General features: G+C 42.0%; 1 long non-coding RNA gene across 3 annotated transcripts in view; it reads right to left on the minus strand.

The window, feature by feature from the left end:
• LOC131124875 (uncharacterized) overlaps window positions 1-19120 on the minus strand; it is a 174131-nt gene that overhangs the window by 99531 nt on the left and 55480 nt on the right. The window contains exons 4-5 of one of the 3 annotated variants that reach the window (XR_009128946.1): window positions 16052-16200; window positions 11957-12155 (exon numbers count right to left, since the gene is read on the minus strand). This is a non-coding gene — a long non-coding RNA (uncharacterized LOC131124875). Of the gene's footprint in view, window positions 1-11956; window positions 12156-15016; window positions 16201-19120 lie in introns of those variants that run through there. The other 2 variants (XR_009128945.1, XR_009128944.1) reach the window with 2 other exon arrangements.

The following is a 19120-nucleotide window of genomic DNA, read 5'->3' on the forward strand; positions in this document are numbered from 1 at the left end:
GACCTTATTTCAAGGTAACTGTAGTTTAGATTTACTGGATGTTTCTTGTTTTAACTCACTAAAATTTGGGGATGAGTACAATCAGATTGGGATTAGCTGTCAGACGGCGAACGATATTCATATGGTTGTGTAGGAGTGTTTGTGTGCATGGAAAATATGTCCACACTTGCAGAGATTTGTGTTGTATTGATTCACATATCTGTTCTGAAGCACATCTGTGGGCATGTATGCATGATGAGGCATGCGTGTATGCCTGGAAGCATATGTGTTTGTGCGACAGTAACAAATGTGACAAGGAGGAGGTGGCAGAAGAGAATGATGGATCGTCTGTGTGCTGCGAGCCGAGTCTCCCGGGAGGGACATGGCTACATCGTACCAGGGAGGGACAACTTAGAGTAATTGGGTCACCACCAAGCCATGCTTTTAAGACTGTGGCGAAAAAAGGTAAGGAGAAAGAGTGAGCGGTATAATGAGCGTTTGCTGTGTGTGTGTGTGTGTAGAAGCAGAAAAATGGTGGCTAAAAAATAGAGCAGGGACAAAAAAGGCACAGTTGGCAAGAAATGAGCCGCTGTTTTGCTTTTTTGATACCTCCCAGAAAAGCTACAGGGATTTAGTGTGCCCTGCAGAAGCTGATGTGAAAGGGTATCAACCTGCATGCCCCCACTTGGGGAAAAATATCCAAACCTCAGAAGTATCCCATTTCTATTTCCATCCTCTTATGGACTCTGTGTTCAAATACCATCAAACTCTCCTTCATTAAAAGCAAAGAGCTGCAAAAGACAGGATTGCATGGTGAAAAGAATCTTCAGTCCATACACAGGTTGCGAGTGTGAGACCCAGGAGAACGACAAAAGAGATGAAGAAAGACGGAGACATCCTGTATGTGGGCGTCTTCTATTGCTCAGGCATGACTGAGTTTTTGAAACTTCCAAGGATTAATATCATCTATCAACAGAATGGCCGAGAGCTGGCGGACAGACTTCAATTTCCTTTATTCGTCAGTCTGGACTGAACAAGAGCACAAATGCTGGGTTTGTGTTGTGCACTTTAGCCTCTTTGAACAAAAACAATACATTTAGGAACCGTAGGGTCCCGTAACCGTGTGTGTGGGGGGCTGGGGGTCGGGGGGGGGGGGGGGGGATGCACATTGTTAGCAAATGTGCAAAGAACGTGTAGGCGTGCATCAACCACAAAGTCAGTCCGAGGTTGAAATCTACAAATTTCTACTACAACACACTCTTCTCCACTCTGTGTGTATGCTAGTTGGTGCTAAAACCAATGCAACCTTATTGACTAGTTGGTTATACCTTCCTACGCCACAAGTGAATGTTAATATTCAAAGGGAGAGGGGAGTACTGTTGAAACTCACAGATAGCCTTTTAGGAATCCTACTTCACGGAAATTCACTTATCCTGTTCCGATCTGGAACCACTTAACAACAATAAACAAGATATTCCTGTAGTTCTTATTACACCAGCATCAACTACAAAGTCAGTCCGAGGTTGACATCTATTAATATAATTTCTACTACATCACACTCTTCTGCACTCTGTGTGTATGCTAGTTGGCCCGAGACAAAGATAACATATGACTGACAAAAGGATTCACTCCATTTATGCCATAATTCTTTGGAACTAATACGCCAAGGTGCTAAAACCAATGCAACCTTATTGGATAGTTGGTTATACTTTCCTACGCCACAAGTGAATGATAATATTCAACGGGAGAGGGGAGTACTGTTGAAACTCATAGATGCCCTTTTAGGAATCCTACTTCACAGAAATTCACTTATCACTTATCAAATTCATTCATTCATTTTCTGCCGCTTATCCTCACGAGGGTCGCGAGGGGTGCTGGAGCCTATCCCAGCTGTCTTCGGGCGAGAGGCGGGGTACACCCTGGACTGGTGGCCAGCCAATCACAAGGCACATATATACAAAAAAGCATTCATACTCACATTCATACCTATGGACAATTTGGAGTCGCCAATTAACCTAGCATGTTTTTGGAATGTGGGAGGAAACCGAAGTACCCGGAGAAAACCCACGTATGCATGGGGAGAACATGCAAACTCCACACAGAGATGGCCGAGGATGGAATTGAACCCAGTTCTCCTAGCTGTGAGGTCTGCGCGCTAACCACACGACTGCCATGCAGCCCAATGCAATTGTTAGTGTTAATAAGTGGCCATAAAAAAAAAATCAAGAGACATTAAGAGGAAAAAAAAGTTCTCCTCTCATTCCATGTGGAAGTGGTAAGTTTTTGGCTTTTTTGTCTTTCTTCCCCACAACGTTTAAAGCACTTTATTACATTGGAGATATTGGAGGTAGGGCTGCACAGCGGTCGTGTGGTTAGCGTGCAGACCTCACACGGGGAGAACATGCAAACTCCACACAGAGATGGCAGAGGATGGAATTGAACCCAGTTCTCCTAGCTGTGAGTTCTGCGCGCTAACCACACGACCACCATGCAGCTGTACCTCCAATATCTCCAATGTAATAAAGTGCTTTAAACGTTGTGGGGAAGAAGGACAAAGAAGCATGTTTTTGGAATGTGGGAGGAAACCGGAGTACCCGGAGAACATGTAAACTCCACACAGACATGGCCGAGGGTGGGATTGAACTCTGGTCTCGTAGCTGTGAGGTCTACGTGCTAACCACTCAACCGCCGTGCAGTCCCGAGTTGGGAAATGTGCCTGAAAATAAGGATAACAATTAAATACTGTTTTGCCTAATTATACACCTCATGTGTGGACTTTCCACTGTAGCTGAAAGGTTTTTCTTAACCTTGCAAGTCTGCTTGTGGTATAAAAAGTGGTCCAGCCAACCGGTACTGGCATAAAACATTTAAAGGAAACTCTAGCAGGAGGCCAAGTTCAGCTCAGTTGTCCAACCCATGACAGGTTTGCAATAATTTAGTAATGACTTAAGTATTCCAGCCTGACCATTCACACATCGTTTTTTTTTTAAACCATGTTGCGATTGGAGACTTCATTTTGTGCAAATGATCTTTTTAGTAAAAATGTCTTTCATATATTTGACATGAAGAAGCCGTCAGACGCAGAGCTAATTAAATCATGACTTCTCGACAGCAAAACGTGCCTCAAACTTCTAAAGATGTTATAAAACACACAAATGAAGTGAGTAACGACTGAAATATGCATTCATTATGTCGTAAGGTCTCTGTTGATTTGGGGGTTTTTGATTCATGAATATGCGACATCAAGTTGACTTTTATGGCTGGAGAGCATCAAAACATGCCATTTTTTAATGCAAGTCCCCACAGATTGTGTTAATTAGGAGCGGGGCTTGCAATAACAATCACAATGGGATGGCATCAAACCCAATGGCAAAACTCAGAGGTCACAAAACATCGAGGAACTCTCCAAAACCCTTTGAAGAAATCCAAATGCAAAAAAAACAAAACAATGATATTATATAAATATATATTACTTGAGAGGCGAGAGCTTTTTGTGAAAAGACAGATTTTCCGTTCATACTAATCAGCAGTAGAACATAAGTATGTTTCAGGAAAACACTGGTTACCGACTAAAGGAAGAAAAGCAACTTTTTGTGAAAAGATACATTTTCCATTCTTACTAATCAGCAGTAGAACATAAGTATGTTTCAGGAAAATATCAGTTACCAACTAAATGGAGAAAAACAGCTTTTTGTGAAAAGATACATTTTCCGTTCTTAGTCATAAGCAGTAGAACATAAGTATGTTTCAGGAAAATATCGGTTACCGACTAAAGGAAGAAAAACAACTTTTTGTGAAAAGATACATTTTCATTCTTAGTAATTGGCAGTAGAACATAAGTATGTTTCCGGGAAATATTGGTTACCGACTAAAGGGAGAAAAACAGATTTTTGTGAAAAGATACATTTTCCGTTCTTAGTCATCAGCAGTAGAACATAAGTATGTTTCAGGAAAATATTGGTTACCGACTAAAGGAAGAAAAACAACTTTTTGTGAAAAGATACATTTTCCATTCTTAGTAATCGGCAGTAGAACATAAGTATGTTTCCGGGAAATATCAGTTACCGACTAAAGGGAGAAAAACAGCTTTTTGTGAAAAGATAGATTTTCCGTTCTTAGTAATCAGCAGTAGAACATAAGTATGTTTCCGGGAAATATCGGTTACCGACTAAAGGGAGAAAAACAGCTTTTTGTGAAAAGATACATTTTCCGTTCTTAGTAATCAGCAGTAGAACATAGGTATGTTGCCGGGAAATATCGGTTACCGACTAAAGGGAGAAAAACAGCTTTTTGTGAAAAGATACATTTTCCGTTCTTAGTAATCAGCAGTAGAACATAGGTATGTTTCAGGAAAATATCAGTTACCAACTGAAGGGAGAAAAACAGCTTTTTGTGAAAAGATACATTTTCCGTTCTTAGTAATCAGCACTAGAACATAAGTATCACGTGATGTTGGTGTTTACGCTTTACTGCGTATGCCCCATTCACTATTCTGGTTGATTATAGCGGCGCATGTAGACACGCGATTGGAATATTCCTTTCCATGTATACCATTGCTTTCGGAAAGGTCATTCGGAAAGAGAAAAACTCATGTAAACGTGGCTAATGATGAAAAATTACTCATAACTGGCAGCTGGCTAAAGTATCCTTGAACATGTTAAAGGAGCTGATATGAAAGCGACAGCAATAACTAAACAACCAGGTCCCTTAAGTCCCTTTGTTGTATTAGTAATGATTTATGTTGCAGATCTGGTCATGATCCGACCGCTTGAGTCTTCAGGGTCAGCTATGGTTCACCTGGCGCATCTCGAGGTTTAGCACACTGCTATTCTGGCCTGCAGTAATATTCTCTTTCAGGCTCATGATATATGCCCGGAGGGGTGTCAATCAAAAAAAATAAAATAAAAAAACAAACATCAGTCATCCTTTGAAGATTAAAGCCTGTAGGAAAAACTAATTGGTATTAGTAATGATGAAAGTGCCTTTTTAGTCAAGATGTCATCTGTTTGCATATAAAACAGTCTGTTCAAAGAGGGACCATCAGGTCTGATTTGTGTGGCTCAAGCTAGTCTACCTTCAGTGATGGCTCACCAAATAGGAGGTCTCACTGTGTGAGATGTGAACTAAAGAATCCTATTAGAACAGGACATGTAAATTGGTTCATATCTGGTGTCTTTTGGAATGGGATCATAAAAACTGTAACTGGGTTCTAGGTGTGGTGCACTGAGGTCTTGGTTAACATGATTTGTGGTGGGTTCTAGTAGATATTTTTCCAGATTCAATGGTCTATTAATACACAATACTGACTGATCCACAATTAATTGTTGTTTATGAAGAGTTCACTCATTTCAAAATCCATGTCCAGTCTAAGAAACCAATACAAATTAATAGCTAGCTCCAAGTAGGTCAATTGCACTTGTCACTTACAATGAAGTTATTGCAATGTGAACCATTGTAATGAGATGTCAGATTAATGTTAAAAAACAGGTTGCACGGTGTGGTGTATGAGTGGTCTCACAGCGAGGAGACTCTAGTTAAATTCCACCCTCATCCATGTCTGTGTGGAGTTTGCATGTTCTCCCCGCGGTTTCCTCCCGTATTCCAAAAACATGCTAGGTTAATTGGCGACTCCAAATTGTCCATAGGTATGAATGTGAGTGTGAATGGTTGTTTGTCTATATGTGCCCTGTGATTGGCTGGCCACCAGTCCAGGGATAGGGTCCAGCACCCGCCGTGACCATGGTGAGGATAAGCCAGGGGTCGGCAACCCAAAATGACCATTTTTGTTAGAAAAGTTAGAAAAGTCCAACTTGTGTAAGACCATGAATGCATCCTGGCTTTGTAAGAAACAATTGTAAGACGCCGTGACCCCAGTGAGGATAAGCCCGGGGTCGGCAACCCAGAATGACCTTTTTTGTTAGAAAAGTCCAACTATGTGTAAGACCATGAATGCATCCTGGCTTTGTAAGACACAATTGTAAGACGCCGTGACCCCAGTGAGGATAAGCCAGGGGTCGGCAACCCAGAATGACCATTTTTGTTAGAAAAGTCCAACTTTGTGTAAGACCATGAATGCATCCTGGCTTTGTAAGACCATTTTTAAACATATGTTTTGCGGCTCCAGGCTATTTTTCTTTAGTGGGCAAGGGGGTAAAATGGCTCTTTTCATAGTAAAGGTTGCCGACCCCTGGGATAAGTGGTAGAAAATGAGATGTCAGATTGCAAACAGTCCCCAAGTGCTTTGACTCATATTTCTCAAAACAAAAAAAAAGTGCAACAGTCCTAGCAACCACAAACACCACAGAGAGACAAGCAACTCACACAATATAAATATGGAAATAAATATTTAAACATAAGACTGACAGAGTTGATTGGTAGCGTGAACCTTTGTTTTTCTTAAAAGCGCCAACAATTATTTCGATGAATACAGTGTGCCTGATAAAGCCAGTGTGAAATTACCCATGAATTAATGCTTGCTTACAATAATCTAGCCCAGCCGGTGTTTATTTAAACAGAAAGCGGAAAGATTAATCACCGTCTGGCCAAAAAAAGGTCACATGTATTTGGTTGGACGGCCTTTAGCTTTGATTACGGGATGCATTCGCTGTGGCTGTGTTAACGCAAACATCTGCAAAGTCACATTTGTTTCTGGCACAGTTTTCCTGCTGTCCTTTTTAAATATATCTTTAACCCAATTGTAGTACTTTTAGCAATCTCAGATGTTTTCTCCGCTTGATGTGTCTTTCAGCGTGGTTGTTTAACAAATGGGAATGTGCTCATCACATCAGTTTTGATTAAACATCTTAATTTCCTGCTGGAACATAATCACCCATGCAGCAATAATCCAATGGGAAGTACCTACCCATTTGCTTAGTTAAATCCAGGTGGTGACCTTTTGTTTTGGCCAGGCAGTGTGTATTGAATCAAACGATGGTAATCATGCATTCATGTGTTTTTTTTTTATAATGAGAATCAACATAGCAATTAATTAATTGATTCTAAAGCTTTGTCCTCTAAATCGCATTTACATGCGCCATTTGTGTCCGCCTGTATATAATTACGACGCAATGACGCTAGCACTTAAGCCTAATTGATTGTTTGGGCTTTTCAGACCTGAAGGCGAAATCAAAGAAATGAATTACGGGAAGAATAATTAGCTTTAATTAACTGTTCCGGTTACACTATGAATTGTTTCCAATGGATGCTTTATGGTCTGGTTTTGTCCAGCATTCTAGCAAGGATCTTAGTTATAACCGAAGATGAATTTTGATCGAAATCTGATTTGTTCATTTTTAGGAACAATTGATTGCTGGGATAGGCTCCAGCACCCCTGCAACTCTCGTGAGGATAAGCTGTAAAAAATGAATGAATGATTGTATTGGAAATAAAGGAAACTGAATCAATGCAGTCCATCTTCAAACGATGGCAATCGTTCAACTTTCTATACCGCTTATCCTCACGAGTGTCACAGGCATGCTGGAGCCTATCCCAGTTGTTTTTGGGGCGAGCGGCCGGGTACACCCCTCAGTAAAACCGAAGACGAATTTTTATCGAAATCTGATTTGTTCATTTTTAGGAACAATTGATTGCTGGGATAGGCTCCAGCACCCCTGCAACCCTCGTGAGGATAAGCTGTAAAAAATGAATGAATGATTGTATTGGAAATGAAAGAAACTGAATCAATGCAGCCCATCAAACGGTGGCAATCATTCAACTTTCTATACCGCTTATCCTCACGAGGGTTGCGGGGGTGCTGGAGCCTATCCCAGTTGTCTTTGGGGCGAGAAGCCGGGTAAACCCCTCAGTAAAACCGAAGACGAATTTTCATCGAAATCTGATTTGTTCATTTTTAGGATTGCTGGGATAGGCTCCAGCACCCCCGCGACCCTTGTGAGAATAAGCTGTAAAAAATGAATGAATGAATGTATTGGAAATAAAGGAAACTGAATCAATGCAGTCCATCTTTAAACGATGGCAATCATTCAACTTTCTATACCGCTTATCCTCACGAGTGTCACAGGCATGCTGGAGCCTATCCCAGTTGTTTTTGGGGCGAGAGGCCGGGTACACCCCTCAGTAAAACCGAAGACGTATTTTGATCGAAATCTGATTTGTTCATTTTTAGGATTGCTGGGATAGGCTCCAGCACGCCCGCGACCCTCGTGACGAATGATTGTATTGGAAATACTAAGGAACCGATTTTACCTAAATAAACGAAGTACAGGCAGAAGACTTTCGGGGTATTCAAGGTTCCACTGTACTTTCCTTCCCTTTGAGTGAACCTACACTTATCCCCACAGTCCTGCTCATCACTCCTCCATCAACATCTATCAGCGTTAGCACCATCAGCGGCTGCCCTCGCTCTTTAGCAACCGGTGTCAAAACACGGCAAAGCAAGGACGGGTTAATGAGGACCAAATAGATGACGGGTCACTCCAGTGATCGAGCCGCAGAAAGTGAAAGGCCTCCAAAGTTTCTGACAGCGTGTCCCTCGTGACTGATGTGTGACCAGTGAGTATAATCTCTAAAAGCCTTGGCTCACCTCCACGGCAACCTTGCATTGCAATACTCTCTCTTTCACCCTCCGTTCGACTAATCCCTCTCTCTTGTCTTCTCCTATACTTCCACTTCCTCTAATCTCACGCCCTCCCACATGTTTCACTGCCCTCCCACGGATCCATTGAATTAATTCCTGCAATTCAGTCTAGTCATTAGCGCAGGACAACAAATGCTTATCTTGCCAGAGAACACATATAAAGTCAATATAAATGGAAAAAACATAACACAGCCAGGCATAAATATGAATAAGGATTTAAGTTGCACTGACTTGACACAATCAGTATGCAAATTATTTTCTTCAAAGACCTAATTCTGCAGGAAAAAACTCAATATGCTGATCTAAGTCGAGTTTTATCTTGGAACATGTTCCCTGACTCCCCACAGAGTGCCAGGCAGGCTTTTAATGCACTTTGCCACCTCCACTCACATATCACTACACTTAACACACACACACACACACATTTCCAAGACTCTTGCTGGCTCCCAAATGCCAAATGTCTGCTTTAATAAACAGACTCACTGTACAGGTCTACACACACATACACTTAACATACAGCCACTTTGTCACCTTTTGCAGTAAAAACTTCATGTTAATCCACAATAAGATAGATCAGGGGAATTAACCTTGCTTTCAATAAGTTTAATATGATACAAATTGATTTTTTTTACTCCATACTCTGGGCAATTATGACATGTAAATGAGGCTTGCAGAAGGCTTGGCTTTGTATAGCATCATCCCTCGCTACATCATAATTTACCATTTTAATGTTAAAAAACAGGTTACGCGGTGTCCGAGTGGTCTCAAAGCTAGGAGAACCAAGATCAATTCCACCCTCATTCATGTCTGTGTGGCGTTTGCATGTTCTCCCCGCGGTTTTCTCCGTTTTCCTCCCACATTCCAAAAACATGCTAGGTTAATTGGCGACTCCAAATTGTCCATAGGTATGAATGTGAGTGTGAATGGTTGTTTGTCCCAAAGACAGCTGGGATAGGCTCCAGCACCCCCCCATGACCCTTGTGAGGATAAGCGGCAGAAAATGAATGAATGAATGAATCGTTTCAAAACCTGTTTACAGCCATTTAACATTATTAGAGCCCTCTAGACATTAAATAACACCCCTATATGTCTATATGTGCCCTGTGATTGGCTGGCCACCAGTCCAGGGATAGGCTCCAGCACCCGCCGCGACCCTGGTGAGGATAAGCCAGGGGTCGGCAACCCAGAATGACCATTTTTGTTAGAAAAGTCCAACTTTGTGTAAGACCAATTATGCATCCTGGCTTTGTAAGACACAATTGTAAGACGCCGTGACCCCAGTGAGGATAAGCCAGGGGTCGGCAACCCACAATGACCATTTTTGTTAGAAAAGTCCAACTTTGTGTAAGACCATGAATGCATCCTGGCTTTGTAAGACCTTTTTAAACGTATGTTTTGCGGCTCCAGCTTATTTTTCTTCAGTGGGCAAGGGGGTAAAATGGCTCTTTTCATAGTAAAGGTTGCCAACCCCTGAGATAAGCGGTAGAAAATGAATGAATGAATATTAAAGCATTTCAAGAATGAACCATCTCACTAAGTCAGTTTCTTCAAAAACATGCCCTGTGTTTTGCCCAAGTGATGTTGCCAAACCAAACAGACGGGTTGCCAGTCAGTATCGAGGAGTTGCATCATAAAAGTTCCAGGACTGGTGTCACTAAAGATAGATTTTAAATCCAAGCTACAAGTTTTAGTCTTGTAGCCACCTTTTCAGGCCTCTCTACCACACCTTCACGCACTGGTTTCTTCTGGAGATCTTCCATTGGTTAGTCATCACGGCTGTCTTGATGTTGTCTTTCAAGCCGGGTCCCCTTGATGACCTCCATGGAGCCAGGTCGGGTGAATAGGAAGGTCTTCTCGTTCTTCTCGACCACAAAGTCACGTTGACGTGAGGGGGTTCTTGCCAACCGGCACGTCACTATGACAACCTGCATCTGCTCACAATGAGGCAAGTTCCTGCACAAGAAGAACATTTCTCGGGGGTCATCATGGGGACCCACTTCGGAGGATGACATCAAGATGTGACGACAAAAATGCGGAGGATCTCGGAAGAATTCTTCCAGGAGTGCATGAAAGTTGTGGCAGAGAAGGTTGAAAAAGTGTGTTCGATTCCACGGGGGATTACTTCAAAGGGCAAAACGTGTAGTTTGGATTTTAAGTATAACTTTTGTGGAACTTTTCTGATAACTTTTCCGCTTTTCTGAAAACAGCCAACGAAGCTCCAGTTCGAATATCCGCTTTCGGGACGGACTTAAAGAGGAATACACGCCAAACCAGACTCAAGTTTTTATGGCCACACTTTTCACACCATACTGTTCGATTCCACCACCTGTGCACTCGAATTGAATCCTGTTCTAAGTGCGGCTGTCATTGTCGTTTCAAGCACTACCTGGCCTGATGCCGCTGCAGATGGGCATGCAAGAGAGCGGAGACGTTGTAGTTAAAGCTTTGAAATGGAAAGAAGCTCTGTTGAGCACAGATGAAAGTAAGGAGATATACAAGGCCAAGGAAGCCCGCATCATTATGCATGAGTGTATACTTAGGCGCAGTATGAATCTGCAAAGAGAGGGGGGAAAAAAAATTGAGCACTCCAGCCTATATTATACCGCATTGCTACATTTTTTTTTTTTTTTTTTTTTTTTAGACCACACTCTACTGACCAATCTCCCCTGAGGGATACTTAAAGTTTCATCTTATTGCACCTTACTATGTATGTTTAATACCATGCAGGAGCTCATGGGTGATGAACAGCACACATATTTGCTTAAAATGTAGCAAAAGTATAAAATATCTGAACTGTTTGAGCAATTCAATTGGGACTGAGCGTCTTTTAAAGTATTTTTTTTTAGTCGGTTTTGATGAGATCACTTTTCAATACACAGACATTTATGTAAAAGAGAGTTAGGGTTAAGAGCTCTCACCTTGTCCAGGTAGCTGGTTTGAGCCGACACTGGCACTTCAAAGCAGAGCTAAGAGGAAACACAGAAAGGGAAGCTGCGGGGAAATCAAAACTTGCCTAAAAGCGAGAAACTGCAAGTTATGTGCACAGAAAACATTAATAATGGATAGCAAGTCGAGATGCAAATGAGGACAAATAGACTCCCTATTAGAACTGCATTAAAAAATCGGAGAATGACACAAATTACCGATGCAGTTGCATGCACAAGGGCAGCACATTTGCATTTATTTAGGTTTTGATGCTAAAAAGCGGTGCTGGAATTGAGCAGCACAGTCTGATGGAACAAACAGAGCATGTCAAATGGTTCTAATGTGGGACAAATTCATCCTGTCAACCTACGTAATCTGCCAAAACGCACACTGCAAGTTCCGATTGGCAAAACAAGGGTCATTGACAGACGGTTTTAAGGCTGCGGACCTGTGGAACTAGCTCCTGGCTGCAATGACAGAAATGCTAACCTCATTTACACCAGTTTCTGTTAGGCTCCCTGGGGGCTCAACTTAAAGTTCTAAGCATGAGTACATTTGGGCCATGGATGCCAGAGGAGACTGGATTCCGATGCTTTCTGGAGGGCTACTTGCAGCTGGTGCACATCATGCGTTAAAAATGCACATTTGAGCAAAGCTGGAAAATGTGAGTAGAGAAGAAAGTAGAGCTCACAGCTTGTTTACAGTGGCGGTGAAAAAAAAAAAAAAACATCCTATGATGTGAAAGAATCTCAACCCTGCTCTCCATGCATCCGTTTTCTATTCCACATGTCCTCATTAGGGTCACAAGTACGCTTGAGTCTATCCTAGCTGACACAAAACACAAACCCTTTAGGTTTTATGGTTTCAAATAAGTGGAACCTTTCTCTGTTTCATCACGCATGGCGAAAAAGTTATTGAGACACTCAAATCCTCTGCAGATAAACATTTGCAATAAATGTGACTGTTGTCATTATTACATTATCTTCATCTCCAGAACCTTCTCTTTCTCTCTTCAATCGCCATTGTTCACTCATGACACAAACAAAGTTTAAGTCATATTCCCAACTTTCACAGCTACTGTCAATAGCATTAAAACAGGCACTGGTTTCCTGTTCAGTGCAAAATAAGCATCAACATTTTTAGCCACCAGAAGACAGATTTGTGACCATTAATTCATTCATTCATTTTCTACCACTTATCCTCACGAGGGTCGCAGGGGTGCTGGAACCTATCCCAGCTGTCTTTGAGGGAGAGGCGCGGTACACCCTGGACTGGTGGCCAGCCAATCACAGGGCACATATAGACAAACAACCATTCACACTCACATTGATACCTATGGACAATTTGGAGTCGCCAATTAACCTAGCATGTTTTTGGAATGTGGGAGGAAACCGAAGTACCCGGAGAAAAAAACATGCAAATGCCACACAGAGATGGCCGAGGGTGGAATTGAACTTGCACGCTAACCACTTGATCACCGCGCAGGCCTGTATGTTAACATATTGTTGTCATATTCCCAACTTTCTCAGCTACTGTCTAGATGTATAGCATTAGAACTGGTTTCCTGTTCAGTGCAAAATAAGCATCAAAACTACACCCGTTTATAGAGATTTTTAGCCACCAGAAGACAGATTTGTGACCATTAATTCATTCGTTCATTTTCTACCGCTTATCCTCACTCAGGTCGCAGCGGTGCTGGAGCCTATCCCAGCTGTCTTCGGGCGAGAGGCGAGGTACACCCTGGACTGGTGGCGAGCCAATCACAGGGCACATATATACAAACAACCATTCACACTCACATTCACACCTATGGACAATTTGGAGTCGCTAATTAACCTAGCATGTTTTTGGAATGTGGGAGGAAACCGGAGTACCCGGAGAAAAAACATGCAAATGCCACACAGAGGTGGCAGAGCGTGGAATTGAACTTGCGCGCTAACCACTTGATCACCGTGCAGGCCTGTATGTTAACATCTGTTGTCATATTCCCAACTTTCTCAGCTACTGTCTAGATGTATAGCATTAAAACTGGTTTCCTGTTCAGTGCAAAATAAGCATAAAAACTTTTTAGCCACCAGAAGACAGACTGGTGACCAAACTACTGGAATGGCGAGTTCCAGTTTCCGTTTCGGCGATGCCGACAACCGTTTATTTCAATATCCGAGGGGTGCTAAGATAAGCGGGTTCGACTCGACTAGAAATATTTCATAATATTTCACATTGGCATGATGACAAAGCCTGAACCACAATGCAATTTTCAAACAAAGATTTGTGTTGAAATAACACCATTCATTAGCCATTATGCCAAAAAAAAATTATGTTATTTATATTTCATCTGTTTACAAACCAAAACCAGTGAAACCAGATGAAGAAACATGAATGCATTAATGTTAATTTATTACAAATTGCTTGTCCACTGGGCACACACTAATTAAAGGCTGTTAACAATGTTATATGCGTTGCCTGTCCTTTTTATTTATTTTACTTTCCAGTGATTTTAAATTAAGTTGCATCAATCTAGCTGGGGGGTGGGGGGGGGCGTTTACTAAATTACTGCAAGCACTGCAGGGTGAAGAGAGATTGTCTCCATTTAATTAAATTAAGTACGTCTGGGTTCAGATTTTTGCAGATTTAATTGAAAGCACTGTGGAGCAGTTCATTGTTCAACTCCTGAATTGTTCATAGTTAGAAACAGTGTTTCCCATAGGAATACTACAATAGTATATAGGAAATAATGGGGGGGTTATATACAGAACAAGCTTTGTGTTTGGACCCCCACAATCCATGGGGGGGACCAATTTTGCACAAGAGGGAGCATTCTTGGTAAAGGATGAACATCGCTGGCGTGAGCCGCACAAAAAGAAAGAAAAATAGTCGAGCAATCTGACACTGCGCACGTTGGCGTAATGATTGACAGCACGCTGCGTTTGACCAATAAGCGACCAGACGCACCAACAGACAGTAGGATGGAGAAATGGCCTCCAAACTGCAATATGAATTAGCAGGCCTGTACCACCCTTGAAGGAACATACGTGGGTGAAATTAAAAATAAATAAACACATGAATAATAAAAAATAGACAAACTCAACCCCCACCAGCCTACTAATCATGAGACCGAGAACTGAGAAGAGGAGAATTCACTTGTTAATCCACCTCAGTTGAAAAGATGGTTCATTGACTAGTAGTACGTCACCGCTATATATACAGCATATAAAGATGCATGGTGGACGAGTGGTTAGCGCGCAGGCCTCACAGCTAGGAGACCCGAGTTCAATCCCACCCTCGGCCTCAACTTTTCTCCGGGTGAGAAACTGGTATGAATGAGGTATGAATGTGAGTGTGAATGGTTGTTTGTCTATATGTGCCCTGTGATTGGCTGGCCACCAGTCCAGGGTATACCCCGCCTCTCGCCCGAAGACAGCTGGGATAGGCTCCAGCACCCCCCACGACCCCCGTGAGGATCAGTGACAGAAAATGAATGAATGAATGAATAATGATGAGTTATTATATGATGACTCTCATGTCGCCCCCATCACCTCACCGTGGATTCCCAAGGGGGGCCCATCCCACTCTTTGAGAAGCAGTAGAAAATGAATGAATTAATGAATAAAGATACGAGTATAGTCCACCCTGACTCTCACGTCGCCCCATCGCCTTACCGTGCCTCCCCCAAGGGGGGCCCACCCCACTCTTTGAGAAGCACTAAAAAATGAATGAATGAATAAAGATATGAGTATAGTCCACCCTGAATGATGAGTTATTATATGATGACTCTCATGTCGCCCCCATCGCCTCACCGTGGCCCCCCAAGGGGGCCCGCCCCACTCTTTGAGAAGCAGTAGAAAATGAATGAATGAATAAAGATATGAGTATAGTCCACCCTGAATGATGAGTTATTATATGATGACTCTCATGTCGCCCCCATCACCTCACCGTGGCCCCCCAAGGGGGCCCGCCCCACTCTTTGAGAAGCAGTAGAAAATGAATGAATGAATAAAGATACGAGTATAGTCCACCCTGACTCTCACGTCACCCCATCACCTCACCGTGGCCCCCCAAGGGGACACCGCCCCACTCTTTGAGAAGCAGTAGAAAATGAATGAATAAAGATACGAGTATAGTCCACCCTGACTCTCACGTCACCCCATCACCTCACCGTGGCCCCCCAAGGGGACCCCGCCCCACTCTTTGAGAAGCAGTAGAAAATGAATGAATGAATGAATAAAGATACGAGTATAGTCCACCCTGACTCTCACGTCGCCCCATCACCTCACCGTGCCCCCCAAGGGGGGACCGCCCAACTCTTTGAGAAGCACTGGCTTCAGGCCCCAATTTGTCCAGAGTCTGCTCTGCTCAGAAGAATATTTTCTCCAGAAAATGCTGATCGAATTCCAAATTGTCCAACTTTAGGAACACTCCAATGTGGACTTTCCACCATAGTTCACATGTGTGGGTGCCTTCTATATATATATGAGGTAACAGGAATTCTCTTTAAAGTTATTTTAAAAAGGACCATTGCGTGAATATGCTGCATTTCACACTGTAACACACCTGCTGCCGGTCTTCACCGTCATTTGATATTCTGCCTGAGTTGTAGACGTCGCTGCTGTGGACTCTCGAGCCTCGGCGCTGAATGATGAAAGCACACAACTTCCATCAACTTCCCCATCTTGGTAGCCAGAGGTGAATCTTCCTCGCACCTTGAAAGATGAGATAAATGGTTACATATAACTCGGGAGATCTAACAGAGGAAGGTGGAGGAATCCTTAATATTTTACACCTCTCACACTGCATTCACTTTAGCCCTGACCGAGGTGTAACCTTCTCATGGCTTTCATCAAAAGTGGACTCCATCCTCAAATCTAATGGCTACTGATTGGTTTATGAAATGACTAATCGCTTTAAATGACTTGAGGGGCGATTGTACAGTATGCTTAAATTAGTGTCACTCCTGAATGATGTTTAAACGATGATTAGGTGCAGGAGAAGTTTTTATCGCCTACGTGATTTAAAGCAGTTGCGGTTTTGACAGCGTATGAGATGAAGCAGAAGAGGCGAGGATTCAAACCCCTTGCCAGAAGAACACAGTTATACTCCCTATAGGAACAGGGCCAGCCTGCAGACTGGATATAACACTTCAACTGTGACTTTTTCCTGAACCTGAACATATTTTATCTTTAATTAGCTCATATAGTTTCTCACTTGGTTGATAGTGAGCAAGTCATATTTTTTTTACTGCGCAATACTAACCACGACTGTGAATTTACTACATGAGATTTTAATGCCTTCTGGTATCATATAATATTTAAACAAAGAATGCTGAACTTAAACATAAGGGAAATTAAATGTACACTGTAAGGTGAACGCAGCATGGGATTTAACAGCGTCATTTCCTGTCATTATTGCAACCATAGCAGCCAAGCTACAACAAGTGTGATGTTTTTTCCGTCCTTACTTTAACATAAAGAGACTTCATCTACATCTCACCTAAATATGGCTGTGACTGCAATTTTTGCATAGAAATTGAAAATGACCCGGGTTGTACATTTAATATTTAACAAATCAATATTAACTAAAAACTAGAAAATTGGAATTAGAAATTAGAAAAATGGCTACCATGCTAGCACCTAGCAAGAAGGTCTCAAGTACCGAAGAGGTTGATGCAGTCCCATAGTGTCCCTACATCATGCCATGTGTCTATTTGCCTTTAGACATTAGTAAATTAGCTTAAATGCTAACATGCTAACGGCTACCATGCTAGCACCTAGCAACACAGCCTCAGGTCCCGAAAAGTTTGGGGCAACCCCATAGTGTCCCCACACCATGCCATGTGTGTAGTTGCCTTTAGATATGAGTAAATTAGCTAAATTGCTAACATGCGAACAGTCATCATGCTAGCACCTAGCAAGACAGCCTCATTTCCCAAAAGTGTCCAGGGAGTCTGATAGTGTCCCCACATCATGCCATGTGTGTAGTTGCCTTTAGATATGCGTAAATTAGCTAAATTGCTAACATGCTAACAGTCATCATGCTAGCACCTAGCAAGACAGCCTCATTTCCCAAAAGTGTCCAGGGAGTCCGATAGTGTCCCCACATCATGCCATGTGTGTAGTTGCCTTTAGATATGCGTAAATTAGCTAAATTGCTAACATGCTAACAGTCATCATGCTAGCACCTCGCAAGACAGCCTAATTTCCCAAAAGTCTCCAGGGAGTCCGATAGTGTCCCCACATCATACCATGTGTGTATTTGCCTTAAGACATGAGTAAATTAGCTTAAATGCTAAAATGCAAAAATGGGAAGATTAAGATATACTGAATAATAAATAACTAAACAGCAATAACAATATGGGCTTGCTCAGCATGCAAGCCCCATAGACTGCTGCATATGGGGCTTGCATGGCTGGGCAAGCCCATAATTAACTAAAATAATGCATAAGGCTAAAAACAACCAATTAGCTAAAAATGTCATCCAATACTTCTCTACAAGAGAGGAGAAATATGATCTCAGGGAAGAAGTACATTTGAAACACTTCTATGCTAGGACTACGTTAAAAAGCCATAGCATTTCAGTATGTGGAATCAAACTATGGAATGGATTGAGTAAGGAAATCAAACAATGCACAACGATGAGCCAATTCAAGAAACAATACAAGCAGTTGATGTTTGCTAAATACAAGGATGAAGAGTCTTGAACCAGTCATGATGTGCTATATATATCACTATATTGACACTTACTATGGTACCCATTATGGCATTGGATGCTCATATCACCTCGTACTTCGGTATGGGACAAAAAAATGAAAAAAAAACTTTAAATTATATTAGGAAAGCAGGAAGTGAACAAATGTAACAGTTACTGATTGTAAAAGTACCAGATTGAGGGGTAGGATTTAATAAGATTTGCTTCTTCCTACTCCTTTTGGACATGTGGAACTGTGAACTGATTATGTGATGCATTCAATTGTAATCTGATGCATGTTCCATAATACAGTGTAAGGTTTTCTTTTTTTTTTTTTTTTAAATAATGTACCTCGTACCGAAGTACGAGGTGATATGAGCATCCAATGACATAATGGGTACCATAGTAAGTGTCAATATAGTGATATATATAGCACATCATGACTGGTTCAAGACTCTTCATCCTTGTATTTAGCAAACATCAACTGTTTGTATTGTTTCTTGAATTGACTCATCGTTGTGCATTGTTTGATTTCCTTACTCAATCCATTCCATAGTTTGATTCCACGTACTGAAATGCTATACTTTTTTTTACTGCTTTTTAACATAGTCCTAGCGCAGGGGTGGGCAATTAATTTTTATCAGGGGCCGCATGAGAAGCCTGAATTGTGTCAGAGGGCCACCAACTTTCTTTCATTGTAAAATACTTAAATTAAATATTTTGAATAGCTCTAAGTTCCCCGCGATGTCCTCAATCCGCCTCGTTACAGTGCGTCGGGAGAGTGAAACGTTCTCAAATGCGCCTTTTTTCTCTGGGCACATCAGCGCAGCAGAGTCCAATAAACACTCCTTTATAAACTCTCCGTCGGAAAACGCCGTACTTTTTCTGCCGATTTTGTGAGAAATGACATAACTTGTCCTGACGGCTGCATCTCTGGGA

Source organism: Doryrhamphus excisus, chromosome 1, assembly GCF_030265055.1.
Source record: "Doryrhamphus excisus isolate RoL2022-K1 chromosome 1, RoL_Dexc_1.0, whole genome shotgun sequence".
Classification (NCBI taxonomy): Eukaryota; Metazoa; Chordata; class Actinopteri; order Syngnathiformes; family Syngnathidae; genus Doryrhamphus; species Doryrhamphus excisus.